The following is a 7,385-nucleotide window of genomic DNA, read 5'->3' as shown; positions in this document are numbered from 1 at the left end:
TGCCCAGAAAAAAAGAAAAAACAGAGTTGAAATCAAGGACTCAAAAGATATTTGTATATTTGTTTCAGAGTAGCATCATTCACAATAGTCAAAAGGTGAAACAACATAATCAAGAAATGAATGAATAATCTAACTATGGTGTATACATGCAATGGAATATTATTCAGCCTTAGAATGAAATTTTATTACATTCTACAACATGGATGCACCTTGAAGGCCTTATACTATGTATGTGAAATAAGCCAAATAAAAAAGATAAAAAATAATGTTTGAATCTACTTAGGTGAAGCACCTAAGAATAGCCAAATTCATAGAGACACAAAATAGAAGAGTGGCTTCCAGAGACTGGCGGAGGAGAGAATGGGCAGTTATTCCTCAATGGGTACAGAGTTTGAGTCTAGGAAAATGAAAAAGTTCTGGAGTTGGGTGGTGGTGAGAGTTGCACAATGAAGTGAATATATTTGATGTTACTGAACTGTAATGGCATGGCAACCCACTCCAGTATTCTTGCCTGGAGAATTCCATGGACTGGTGGGCTACAGCCCATGGGGTCACAGAGTTGAACATGACTGAAGTGACTTAGCATGCAGCATGCATGTACTGAACTGTAAACTTAAAAGTGGTAACAGGAAACTACTGAGTTTCAACATAACAAATACAATGAAAAACTTGAACAGCTAAAGTGGTAACTTTATATATGTGTGTGTGTGTGCATGTGTGTATATTTTACCACAATTTAACAAAAAAGTAGTTGGCCAAGCATAAAGTTGGAAAATGAACAGTTTCTCCTCTCTCTGTGTTGTGAGGAGGCAGGAGAGACCCAGCTATTTACTATGTTCACCCAAAGGACAGTCCAACGAATTATCCTAAAGTGGCCGGCATTAGAAAATCAAGTTCAGGGTGCGGTTGCTGATTTTTATGCTATGATCCATCTTATTAAGACACAGACACTAGGATTAACAAATCGATTTCAAGAATCTGGTTGGCAAATGCGTTCGTCTAGTCCCCCCAAGAAACGTCACCTTAAGCACAGCCATAGCCATCGCTGGCCCCAGGGTGGCATCAGAGGGAATCTCGATTAATCATAATTGGGATTAAGGAATTAAATAGAAGACTAAAAATAAGAATGTCTTCAGAGTGAGAGTTTTTCATCTCAGGCAGCATGCCATCTTGTTTCCTGGAAGTATTTAGACACAGGATAGGGCCAGATCTCCTGGGTTAAGGTAAAGGCAGGGATGGGCACCACCCCTCAGCAGCCTCCTTCCCCGCCCCGTGATCCTGTAGGCAGGTTGTTCAGCCATGTGTTGTTTTCTGGGCAGTGGCTCACACGGACCTGTAGATTCCTCAAGCCTTCCTAGCTTGAGCAAAAAGACAGCACGCAGACCTCCCAAACCGGGCAAGCACTCAGATGGGGTGAGAGAAAGAGGGTAGCATTTAGGGGAGACAATTCTCACAAACATTTCTCATCTCAGAGACATTACAGCTCCTGACGGCTTCAATCTTTCATTTTAGAGATTTCTATTGATTGGGTAAGAATCACACACGTTTCGTCCACAGCACAGAGATATCAAAGCAAACTTTTCCCCTAGTGCCATTTCCACAGGGGATGGGAATGATTGATTTTTATTGGTTCAGCTTCTAGGATACTCACATCTCAATCCAGCCAATTTTCTTTGGAGAGAGCCCACTCCAGTCCACTTAATTGTATTTTCTAACCAAAGAGTTGAGAGAGATTTGTCATCTTTACAGTCCAGAGGGGATGAATCTCCAGACTCCTCTCCCAACTGTGTGTGCCGGTTTCTGAAGCTGGTAATCGAAGAAGGGAGTCAGGCTTAGGGGAGACAAAAATCACATGAAATTATAAAGCTGAAAATACAGTGACTGAAATGCAAGCAAAAAAAGAAAAAAAAAAAAAAAACACCTAATCTGGGCATCATGGATTTCAAAGGTCTGAGAAGAAACAATTTGCTTTATGCTTTCAACTTTTATTGGGCAAAAATTACTATAACAGGGTTTTACTTGGATTTGAACAAAGAAAAATGATATATTCACTAAGGAAGTCATCCCCTCAATTGTCTGACACATCTTCCTTTATGTTTGCCTTCTGTTGGGGCTCACTGTGTTTCCCATGAACCTCTCATCACCCCAACCTCTGCTTACTTAACTTTCATTTAACTCATACCAAATTTCCCACATCTTCCTATCTCAGCAATAGCTTGCTCTGGGGTGTGAAAGTGAAGATCCAGAGAAAATTAAGAATGCTAACCTAGCTTGGAACTTTGGAAAAATTAATGGCCATGGTAAAGGGAAATCCTCCTCCATTCTCTTGGTAAATGGAAACGGAGCCTAACTCAGAATGAGATTCTCTAGTACATGGACATTTTCCAGCACTCAATTATGCACTTTCTCCTATTACATATACAAGCAGCCATGACAGTTTCTTTACAATGAACTTGTCTTAGCCCATAGATTCTGTAGTATGTTGCATCTTTCCATTTTGTACATCAATTTCTTCTCATCTTTCCTATTATATTGCAGTATTCCTGAGAACCAAATAACTGTTTCTTAGCTTCTTCTACAGCAACACAAAAACAAAAAACTCCCCACAATATTGGGCGAGACTGAAAATGTTACAAGATAATGTTACAAAGTGATAATTATCATTTATGATATTTTTAATAAATTTTTGTCACAATAAATTGTACAACCAAAGAAGTACTAGACTTCAAAGAACTCACCAAAGAGTTGCTTGATCATTTCCTTTTTCTTTCTTTTCTTTCCTTTTTCTTTCTTTCTCTTTCTCTCTCTTTTTCCCCTCTCCTCTCTCTCTCTCTCTTTCCTTTCTTTGTAACTTTCACAGACACTTTGTAAACCCCAGAAAAGGTTAGCTAATGTTCAATCATAATTTTCAATACATTGTTATTAGTTTATTTTTTACCTATGTTTTCATACTACTAAACTGCTTTATTTATCCCACTGGCTCAAAATTATTTTTTGATGACTTCAAAAATTACTTCCAATGATTCCTTTCAAGAAAACACTTTACCTCTAGAAAAGTAAAACAATGGAGCAGGCTATCCTCAAATTGGAACACAATAAATTTTGACCATTGATAACTGTAATCAATTCCATCAAGGGGCAATCAATTCCATCAATTCCAAACTAAAACAATGGAACAGGCTATCCTCAAACTGGAACACAGTAAATTTTGACCATTGATAACTGCAATCAATTCCATCAATTTTCTGTGAGACTGCCCGAGAGTCCTACAATTCAGCTCAATTCTGATACTATCTGGACAGAGCATCAGATTCCACAGGTTAAGGGCTCAGTCCTACAAGACTGCCCCTCCCCCCTTAAACATCAATCACAAGTCCCACCTGTCACCTAGGCCTGTAACCAACTGGCTACAGATTGAAGGTTCCAACACTCCCTTCTCCTCAGGTTTGGTTAATTTGCTAGAGCGGCTTACTGAATCAGAATAACATTTCCTTACTAGATTATGTTTCCTTACTAGATTATGGGGCTTCCCTCATAACTCAGCTGGTAAAGAATCTGCCTCCAATGCAGGAGACCCTGGTTCGATTCCTGGGTTGGGACGATCCACTGGAGAAGGGATAGGCTACCCACTCCAGTATTCTTGGGCTTGCCTAGTGGCTCAGCTGGTAAAGAATACTCCTGCGATGTGGGAGACCTGGGTTCGATAACCAGGTTGGGAAGATCCCCTGGAGAACAGAAAGGCTACCTACTCCAGTATTCTGGCCTGGAGAATTCCATGGACTATAGTCCATGGGGTCGCAAAGAGTCAGACATGACTGAGTGACTCTCACTTTCACTTTTCACTTACTAGATTATTAGTTTATTATGAAAGGGCATCACTTTCTCTGCAAGTGTGCCATTTTGGCCAAATTTCCATTTGTTCACCAACTAAGAAGCTTTCCAAAGCCCATCATTTTGGCTTTTTATGGTGGTTTCATTGCATAGGCATAACAGGTCAAATCACTGGCCACTGAGGATTGATTCTTCCTTGGGGGATATGAAAATCTCTGCTCATGGTCCAACATCCTTGAAGTTAACTTCTATGTGCAAGGTAAGATCAGTGCCTTTGGTGCTACAACTGTAAACACAGCACATTCTTGGTCCTCAAGGAGTATTACTGTCTACAGGCAAAGAGGAGGTGCTTACTCAAATATCTTTAAAAGAAAAGAGAAACTGTTTCTGTGAGTGAAATGTATATGTGCTAGGAGAGAAAACAGGAAAGAGGCAGTTGTTACTTTAGTTGTGTATGTTGTGGGCAAGGAGAGCCTAACAGAAGTTCTCACGAAGGGAAACTTTCAATATCTGTATCCATCATTTAGGTAAAGCTACAGAAGACAGGCTTCTTGAATTTGTGAGTAACACAGAGCAGGGTGTGATGGCCAGGAAACAGATTAGCAAAATCAAGATTCTGAAAGGATTCTACAAACCCAAATGACAGGAAAAGTCAACAAGATGAATCTACACAGTTATGAATGTGGAGTAACGAATGGGTTCACAGCAGGGCTTATGGAGGAGAGACCACAAGAGTTGTAGCAGATCACATAAACTCAAGAGCCATAAAATTTCATCCCAATATTCCTCCCAGGGCTCTTTCAAACCCCTTCATGTACCTGCTCACCTCTGAGGTTCACACAAACTCCATGAGGGATGCAGCAGGCAAGTTTTACTATTCCCACTTTAGCAGGGGGACATGGTCACAGAGCATAAATAACTTGACCAAGATTCTGTAGCAACTTAAAAAAAGTGAGAACCAAGCTTTCCTGGTGACTCAGACAGTAAAGAATCTGCCTGCAATAGAGTTCAATACCTGGGTTTGGAAGATTGCATGGAGAAGGAAATGGCAACCCACTCCAGTATTCTTGCCTCAAGAATCCCATGGACAGAGGAGCCTGTCTGGCTACAGTCCATGGGGTTGCGAAGAGTCGAACACAACTGAGCAACTAACCTTTCACTTTCTTTCACCTTTGATCACATAGATTTGATCACACAAAATAACTTCACAATCAAGGAATCTCAACAACAGTCAGAATTCCGTGGTCAGTTTCAGGCACATTTTATAATGGATGTTGACAATAAAGGATCCCTCCATCCAGTGGAGGTAGTTAGGATGATGAAACCTCTGGACATCATGGCATATAAGAAATGTTTGGAGGAGTTTTGCCAAGAACAGAAATGACATAAGAACTACTCTCTGCAAATATCTGAGGATCTGTGATGCGGAAAAAGATTAGACTCATCTGTGAAGGTTCACGGGGCAGAAGCAACACAACTGTATGAAAGCGACAGCAAGAGGAAGATCTCAGATACTGTAAAGGAGGGCATTCTATCACTCAGAAGTAGGAAAGATGAGCCTGCAAAAGAGCGAACCCACCATCCCTGGGCAGGTTAGAGAATAGGCTGCGAACAGCCACAAACTGCAGTCGTTGAAGGAATTCCTGCCTAAAAATAAAACTTTCATGGCATCTCAGATCTCTTGCAACTGAAAGACTCTATTACTTAAATAAAAAACTACTTCACTCGGAAATTGACATCCCAATGCCAGATCTTCAAAATATGCATAAAGAACATGCTGACACCATGAGTTAGCACCATCTTCATCTGGGTCATAAAACCATCATAAAGTCATAAGGCCATTCACATGTCATGATTTTTGCCATTTGCTAGTCTTCATAACCCTCCATAAATGAGAAAGGGGCTTCAATGACTATCCCAGAGAAGTGAAGTGACAAGTTTAAGGTGATGTGGCAAGTTAGTAGTGAAATCAGAGCCAGAAAACTAGTCTTCCCTTAGATTTACTGAGATCTCAGTAACAATATTAGTTTAAAAAAAATTGACTACTATTTATAGCTCTTACTATGGGACAGTTAATTTTTTAAACACTTTACATCAGTGATGTCACTCAACCTTCACAAAAACCTATCAGATGAGAACTATTACATCCCCATTCTATAGGTTAAGAAAGTAAGAGCAGAGAGGTTAAGTAACTCACCTAAAATAACAGGTCCTACGTGGCAGGGTGAGATTTCAAACTTAGGCAATCTGACTCCAAACCCATTCATTACTCTCAACCACTAGGCTTTGTTTTCCTTCTAGAAATTGTTTTATTTGTGTGAGAGAAAGGTGAAGTTCCCATATTTATACATCACAGCTTGTGTGGAATGTTGCCAAAGGAGCCAGATAAGAAGGTTTGGAAGCCATGATAGCCAGGAAAGACTCTACCTTAGGAGACATCTCCCTGCCTTCTTCAGCTCATCCCTCCCAATATGAAGGATGGCTGCAGACGCTTCTCCTCACCGATGGGATGATGGAAATGAACAGAGCAAGCTGCAAACTTGAGACTCAGCGGTTCTGATAATCAGACTGCACTGAAATGTGGCCGAGGTTCAGGCAAACTCTGTGATGGAGGGGGTGGTCCACAGAAGAGCAGAAGGCATAATCCACGTTTGACCCTTTACCGGAGAGAGAGAAAGACAAAACTGAAATTATGGGTACCACAGATAACTGTTTATCCCTTTCCAGCACAACAAGCAAATAAACTGCCATTGGTGCCTCCAAACTTCATACAGGGTAATATTCCTTTAATGGAATGCTTTTAGAGAAGAGTCATAAAAATAAATTGAAAAGTGCTTTCTGCTGGCTACAGCTGGCATAAGCAGCATCTGAGCAAACAGGATAACACAAGGCTTAACTTAGCATCGCCATTTTTATTACTCACCCGCGACAGGTCTTATAATAGTATAAATTCACTTAAAAAACGGACTCTTTTCCCCATCACCGCCCCTCCTCTCTAGCACCGCGCACCCAACAGCCCCCTGTGTTCATTCTGAGCAGCATAAATACAGTTCTTTTTATGATTTAGGTTTGAGACCAATTAGCTGATACTGCAAGCCTTTCAAATGCCAGCTTCCTCTCTTGGCACTCCCTGTTCTGCTGGGATTTACCTGAGTGCTTGTAAAAGGCAAATGTTTTGCGAGGAACGGAGAACTCGGGTCTGTTGGTGGATGGGTTCCCTCCTCCCCTCTCTTGCTCTCATCTGCCCCTGCATCTTGGGTGCACCTGGTCTCTAAAACTGGCACAGTGTGAAATGCGCACTGAACGTGCATGCCGGGTGCCCGGGCTGCTGCTGGGAGCAGGTTGGCACGTGGTTGGGCCGCCAGCGACTGCCTCCTCCAATCACCTTTCCTGTAGGTGGAGCTGCAGCTCCGCGCTGCGCGGCGCTCCGCCGCCATCTTGAAGCCCGGTAGCCATGAGGGGTGAAGAGTTGAAGACTTTGGAAAGGCACCACCCGAGAGCCTGGCTCCTCCACTGGCCCCGCCCCTCCACTGGCCCCGTCCCCCGCCACTGGC

General features: G+C 41.9%; 1 long non-coding RNA gene across 1 annotated transcript; it reads right to left on the bottom strand.

The window, feature by feature from the left end:
* Positions 1-319: 319 nt before the first annotated feature.
* Positions 320-7,139, bottom strand: LOC139037360 (uncharacterized). The gene is made up of 3 exons (XR_011490135.1): positions 6,981-7,139; positions 6,334-6,488; positions 320-1,831 (listed from the first exon to the last, which is right to left on the bottom strand). It is a non-coding gene; the product is annotated as an uncharacterized lncRNA (long non-coding RNA).
* Positions 7,140-7,385: the final 246 nt, after the last annotated feature.

This window comes from Odocoileus virginianus, chromosome 11, assembly GCF_023699985.2.
Source record: "Odocoileus virginianus isolate 20LAN1187 ecotype Illinois chromosome 11, Ovbor_1.2, whole genome shotgun sequence".
NCBI lineage: Eukaryota > Metazoa > Chordata > Mammalia > Artiodactyla > Cervidae > Odocoileus > Odocoileus virginianus.
This window is presented reverse-complemented; position numbering and strand designations above follow the sequence as displayed.